The sequence below is a fragment of the Nannospalax galili genome, unplaced genomic scaffold, assembly GCF_000622305.1.
Source record: "Nannospalax galili isolate Female #2095 unplaced genomic scaffold, S.galili_v1.0 scaffold397, whole genome shotgun sequence".
Lineage (NCBI taxonomy): Eukaryota > Metazoa > Chordata > Mammalia > Rodentia > Spalacidae > Nannospalax > Nannospalax galili.
In genome coordinates, this window is record NW_008341879.1 from 3,526,748 (window position 1) to 3,534,330 (window position 7,583).

Below are 7,583 nucleotides of genomic sequence, written 5' to 3' on the forward strand. Positions count from 1 at the left end.
ACCAGTGAAATCTACCTGATGACTTTATAGACATACACAGGTGCCAAGTATCCAAGTGCAACCGATTATGACTAGTAATAATCATATACATACATATGTATTGAATAATCAAATACATACATACATACATGTTGGCATGTGCCAACATCTCAGTGTTAGTAGCAAAACAATGAGTCTTTCTGTAAGAAACAATATATTTTAGAATGAAATGGAGATCTTTTTTGAGGGTTAAAAATTCTTTCAATTTTATGTCTTACAGGGCTTATACAGAGTTCAATATTGTATAACTATATTGATTCAACAGTGAACCTAGAAATTTTATAGCCACTTTTGAAGGAGCTGTGTCTTTGCTCTGGAAAACTGAATATGTTAAAGCTGTAGTGAAATGCTTCTTCTAATCATGTAGTTATTAAATAGTAAAAAAAATTAAGCCTAGTATCCAAATAAATGCAAGCGAAAACTCCCTTGATACTTGAAATATAAAAATATTCTAATCAAACTATTTTTGGATGTTAGGTAAGGAAGTCTGTAGGAGAGAGAAAGGAAAAGTTTAAAAAGCATTAAACCAAAATATATAACATTAAATTCTACCTACAATGTTGCTATATAGCAATACATAAATTGCACATTTACATGTTAAAGTAAAAAATTGAATGCAATGGTTTGATTAAGGGTTGGAGTCCTGAGAAATTTGTGTCTTAGATTTTGGTTAAATTTATTTAAAAACAAGCAACTACACACACAGAGAGAGAGAGAGAGAGAGAGAGAGAGAGAGAGAGAGAGAGATTTTGGTCTGCAGATATATATATTCCAGTATGTCCCTTGGTAAAACAGGTAACTTATGTACAACTTGCAGAGCAGTAACATATCTTTATTTTGGCTCAGTGTTTAGATGCACCAGTTCATTGTGTGTATGGTGGTATTGTGCCTCTTAGTAGCAGTGTGTGATGGGGAGGCATTTAACACACACACGCATGCATGCATGCACACGCACACACATTTACGTGTACTCTGCCAACAGGACCATATGTTAATGACTTGGTCCCTGAGCTGATACTATTGAGCAGTAGTGCCACCTTTGGGAAGTGGGGCGCAATGAAAAGGAGTTAGATCATTTGGGACAAGCCCTTGAAGGGAACATTAGGAACCCGGCACTTTCTCTGCCTTCACAGCTGCTATGAGGTGAGCAGCCCCACAGCACACAGACCCCACCATGAGGCACCATGTTGTTATAGGCACAACAGATTGCAGCTCTGAAACCATCATCCAAAATAAATCTTCTCTCCTTAAAGTTGGTCATCTAAGGTAAGATACAGACATGTACAAATATATATATATATATACTATGAAAATAAAAAGATGTGTCCACATAACAGAAAATGGAGATTCTATTGAAAGAAATTTCTAGTAAATTATTTAATGCAAGAATAGACCTATGGGAAATGACTAATAATAAATATCTAGGATCAATAAATAAATCTACTACAGGATCATAATGTATTACCAGCTATAAAGAATGCCTGTTTTTCTCTTTGCTAATTGCTAATAGTTCCATAAAATTGCAAAATTGCCATTGTTAGTGTAAGAACACAAATTATCTTTATGTGTTTACAATATGGTAACCATCAATTGAAAATATGCTTTTTGCTTGAAAAATATATATATATACTTCTTTATACGTCTTTATTTTTCTATTTATTATTCTAACTGAATACCTTATTAGAAAACAAGAAAGAAAGAAAAACACTGTAATGCAAGCTTGTTTTCATCCTAGCACATGATGATTATCAACTAACATATTTGCTTTGTTGTTGACTTTTCTTACGTCCTGGAAGTTTGTATTTTTCTGTCTTGTTGCTGTTATGTGGTATTCCGGCTACCTTCACAAAGTATGTTTCTAGGGCTTAGAGAAAATGACAACTCCCTTGTTAGCTGAACTGTATAAACTACAAAGATTTTTGTGGTTAAAATTAGCATGACTTTTAATTAGTAACTTCAGTCTATGTTTGTTCAAGTAGTGACAGCGATATCACAATGCTAAATAAACACACACACACACACACACACACATTTTGTATAGTGTCTTTTCAAGTAGTGGTAATATTCACAGCCTAAGTTTCTTAGAAAGCAAAACTGAAATAAAATTCCTCTCTCTAGATGCTTGAAAGGAGCTAAATCTTAAAGAAGTAAGAGTAAAACTGCTTCAAGGCCAGGAAGGGAATACAAAGAGAACAGAAAGAACTGAGCAGCTGTGGCTGAAGGGCATGCCTTAGGGACAAGCTGATTCTATCTTTAAACTGTCTGCCTGAGGCAAGAGAGAAGAGGACTGCATCCTCATCTTCCGGATCCTATTGGAGCCACTCCTCTCAGGGACAGTAACTTCTCTGTATATATAGTGCCAATCAGACCCTTCAAAGCATCCCACCTCTGCGGTGCAAGGGAAGCTTCAAAGTAACACAAGAGATTTAAAGAGGAGCACTTCAGAGTTTTTAAGTGGCTAGAGAACTGTCTTCTGGTCCACCCCAATCCTTAGCAGTGATGGGTACTACAGCAGTGGCAAAACCATGAAGTGGCATGGCCAGGGCCTCTCTGCTGCTGCAGTCTGGGGTCCTGACTGCATAGGTTCATGTCCTATGTTGCATTCTGGGGCCTAGTCTCGCCATTGCCAAGTTCATCTGTTAAGCACAGTATATTGGATTCTCGTGATTCTGTTTTAAGAATAGGGAATTTCCTCTTAACAATTTCTGACTTTGGGACTTCTGTTTAGGGAAAAAAAGTCAGGATAATACACGGTGAGTTTTTATCCTGCAAAATACAAAGCAGGGGTGATCACTGAAGGAGAACAGGTGAGAGAGCCAAAAACTGAGCCTATCTGCAAACCCTAACAGCTCCGCCTGGCAGAAGTGAGCTATTGGAAGTGAGTAGGGAGTGATGAGAATGGCAAGGAAAATGCTGCTCCTCACTTATGCAGAACCCTGACCCCAGGACCAGAAGAGACCACAATGGCATGCAAGAGTCCAAGGGAGGTGAGCTCAGCACACTGCCAGGGTATGCCAGGTTCTGGCCTCCCTCTGGCATAGGGGCTGAGAACACAGGGGACTGCCTGACAGCGCCTGGATCCTGCCTCCACATGGTGGGGTCCAAACGTTAGAAGGAAGCCAGAGAGTGCCTGACTGGAACCTGACTTCGGCTTCTGTGGGTGCTCCTGAATAGCTGATCTGAAGCCATCAGTTTCCTGCAAAATAAAACTTGAGAGAATCTGAAACCTGTACCAACCAGCTTTACATAACCAACGAGGAAAAGACCTAGGCACCTGATAATATAAACAGAAGCATACTTCAACTTAATTCTCATATTAGAATCATAGACAACAAAAGAAATTCACATGCCAAAATCAAACCAAAAGAATAATAAAATGGAAAGCCAAAACACTATGTCCCTGTGAAAGTCCCCCAGTCCTGTAGAAGAGTTCTACAAGGAGAACCCCTAGAGATCACCCAGGACATTGAATTTAAAAGAACAATCATAAACATAATCAAGGAATTCAATGAATTTAAAGAACACACAGACAAACAAATCAAAGAATTAGAAGATAGGGATAAACTTCTGAATGAATTCACAAAAGAGATAGAAACATTGAAGAAAACTCAGGCAGAAATGAAGAGGAAGTGCAAAACTCAATAAGCCAACTTGAAACAACAGGGGAAAGCCTCACTGCTAGAATGAATGAAATGGAAAACAGAATATCAACACTGGAGGATAAAGTTGAATAACTGGACCACTCAAGCAAAGATTATAAAAATTTTTTTAAAAAACACAGCAACAGAATATGCAAGAGATGTGGGACACCATGAAAAGGCCAAATCTACATATCATAGGAATAGAAGAGGGAGAAGAATATCAGGTTAATGGTATTGACCAAATCTTAAACAGGATTGTAGAAGAGAATGTCCCGAAATTAAGGAAAGACATCCCCACACAAATACAGGAACCACATAGAACACCAAATAGGATCAGAAAATAAACTCTCTCCACGGCACATCACAGTAAAAACACTAAACGTTCAGAACAAAGAGACAATATTGAAAGCTGCAAAAGAAAAACAAGTCACATATAAAGGAAAACCTATCAGGATTACAGCTGACTTTGCAGTGCAAACTATGAAAGCCAGAAGAGCCTGGACCAAGGTACTTTCAGTTCTACTTGACAATAGATGCCAGCCCAGAATACTTTACCCAGCAAAAATGTCTATTATAGTTGAGGGGGAAAGAAGAATCTTCCATGACACAAATGGCCTTAAGGAATATATGTCCACAAAACAAGCCCTTCAAAGAATACTTGAAGCAATACAGAGAGCAGAGAGAAAAATAATTATACCCTAGGGCAATGAAAGAAAATAAATAAACGCATAATTGAGGAAACAAAATTTGACAGAGAACACAAACAGCAGTCAAAATAATGGCAACCAATACACATTTTTCAATAATAACTTTAAAGATCAATGGACTGAACTCCCCAGTCAAAAGACACAGGCTAAGTGAATGGATTAAGAAACAAAATCCATCTCTGCTGTCTGCAAGAAACTCATCTCACCTTCAAGGACAGGCACTACCTTAAGGTAAAAGGATGGAAAAGAACATTCAAAGCAAATGGCACTAAGAAACAAGCAGACGTTGCAATTCTAATATCTGACAAAATAGACTTCAAAGTACAACTAAACAGAAGAGATAAGGAGGGTCACTTCATTCTGATCAAAGGAACAATCAACCAAGAAGACATTACAATACTTAACATATATGCACCAAACTCTGGTGCACCCAAATTCATAAAAACAACACTACAGGACTTTAAGACACAGATTAACCCCAACTTAATAATAGTAGGGGTATTCAATACCCCACTGTCTCCATTAGACAAGTCAACTGGACAAAGAAATAAACAGAGAGACATCTGAATTAAATGATACACATCAAATGGACCTAACAGACATCTTTCGAATATTCCACCCAAGCACCAAAGAATAGACTTTCTACTCAGCACCCCGTAGACCTTTTTCAAAAATTGACCACATACTGGGCCACAAAACAAACCTCAACAAATACAAAAATATTGAAATAATTCCATGTATTCTATTGGACCACAATGCAATAAAGCTCAAAATCAACACTGGACAAAGCCCTAGTCACTACATGAACTTGTGGCAATTAAACAACACAATCCTAAACAATGAGGGGGTCAAAAGAGAAATTAAGAAAGAAATAAAAGAATTACTGGAATTCAATGAAAAGGACAATACAACAGGACACAACCTCTGGGACACTTTAAAAGCAGTCCAGGGCTGGAGGGATAGTGCAGCCATTAAAGGCTAAGGCTAACAACCAAAATATTAAATGCAATCCTAACAGGGAAGTTTATAGCTCTAAGTGCCTACATTAAAAAATTAGAAAAAGCCCAAGTAAATGACATAACACTGCAACTCAAGACATGGGAAGGCAAGAACAAATGAAACCTAAACCCAGCAGAAGAGAAGAAACAACAAAAATCAGAGCAGAAATTAATGAAATAGAAACAAAGAAAACAATATAAAGAATCAATGAATCTAAGAGCTTGTTCTTTGAAAAGCTAAACAAGATAGACACTTAGCCAGTTAACCCAAAGAAAGAGGCAATCCAAATCAACAATATCAGAGATGAAAGGGGAACCATCACAACAGACACCCAAAAGATCCAGACCTTTATAAGGGAATATTTTAAAAACCTATGCACTACTAAATTTGAAAACCTAAAAGAAATGGATGGATTATCTAAAAGCAGGGTAACCACCAAAGTTAAACCAAGAAGAGATCAACAGTTTAAACAGACCCATAACATATAAGGAAATTGAAACAGTAATACAAAGCCTCCCAACTAAAAAAAGCCCAGGCCCAGATGGATTTACAGCAGAATTCTATCAGACATTTAAAGCAGACCTCCAACTAATACTACTTAAATTATTCAAACCAATAGAAACAGAGGGAGAACTCCCAAATTCATTCTATGAAGCCAGCATTAATCTAATATCCGAACTGGATAAAGACGCAACCAAAAAAGAAAACTATAGACCCATATCCTTAATGAACATAGATGCATAAATTCTCAACAAAATACTTGCAAACAGCATACAGACACACATCAAAAAGAGCATACACCATGATCAAGAAGGCTTTATTCCAGAGATGCAGGGATGGTTCAATACATGCAAGCCAATAAACGTCATTAATCATATAAATGGACTCAAAGACAAAAACCACATTGTTATCTCAATAGATACAGAAAGGGCTTTTGACAAAATTCAGCATGCATTTATGTTCAAAGACCTAGAGCGAATTGGAATGGAGGGAACATACCTCAACATAATTAAAGCTATATACAACAAACCATTCAGCCTCATTCTACAAAATTGATTCTTAATAATAGAAAAACTGGAAGCATTCCCATTAAAATCAGGAACCAGACAAAGATGTCCACTATCTCCCTCCTTATCAACCTAGTGCTTGAACATCTCACTAGAGCAATAAAACAGAAGGAAATTAAAGGAGTACTAATTGGAAAAGAAGAAATCAAATTATCACTTTTTGCAAATGATATGATACTATACCAAGAGAGCCCAAATGTTCCACCAGAAATGTCCTAGAACTGATCAACACTTTCAGTATAGTGGCAGGTTATAAAATCAGTCTACAAAAATCAGTTGCCTTTCTATATAACAATAACAAGCAACTGGAGAAAGAATACAGGGGAATGCTCCCATTCACAATTGCTGCAAAAAAAAAAAGTCTTGAAATAAATCTGACCAAAGGTCTCTACAATGAAAAGTTTAAATCATTAAAGATATTGAGGAAGACACCAGGAGATGGAAGGACCTTCCATGCACATGGGTTGGAAGAACTGATATTGTAAAAATTACCATTCTACCAAAATCAATATACAGGTTCAATGCAATCCCAATCAAAATCCTCATGACATACTTCACAGAATTAGAAAAAACCATCCTTAAATTCATATGGAAGCACAAAAGACCCCAGATAGCCAAAGCAACCCTGAGCACAAAGAGCAACACTAGGGGGGGAATCTCAAAGTATACTATAGAGCTATAGTCATAAAAACAGCATGGTACTGGCACAAAAAAATAGATACATAGGTCAATGGAACATCATTGAAGAACCAAACCTGATTACACGAAATTTTAGCCACCTGATATTTGACAAAGGTGCCAAGAACACACAATGGAGGAAAGCCAGCATCTTCAAAAAATGGTGCTAGCAAAACTGGATCTCTACCTGTAAAAGAATGAAACTAGATTCTTGTCTTTGACCTTGCACAAAAGTCAACTCCAAATGGATCAAAGGCCTCAATGTGAAACTGGAAACCCTGAAACTATTAGAAGAAAATATTGGAAGTAACTTACAAAAGAAACAATCAAAAACTGAACCCAAAAACCACAGAATGGCAAAAAATCTTCACCAGTGACATCTGACAGAGGTTTAACATCCAGAATATATAATGAACTCAAAAAACAGAATCAAGACAAAAGTAACCCAGTTA

General features: G+C 37.0%; 1 long non-coding RNA gene across 1 annotated transcript in view; it reads right to left on the reverse strand.

Moving 5' to 3' along the window:
* The window catches only part of LOC115071135, a 27,750-nt gene extending 25,854 nt beyond the window's left edge, over positions 1-1,896 (reverse strand). The window contains exon 1 of the long non-coding RNA XR_003850247.1: positions 1,826-1,896. This is a non-coding gene — a long non-coding RNA (uncharacterized LOC115071135). The remainder of the gene's footprint in view (positions 1-1,825) is intronic.
* Between the last annotated feature and the right edge of the window lie 5,687 nt (positions 1,897-7,583).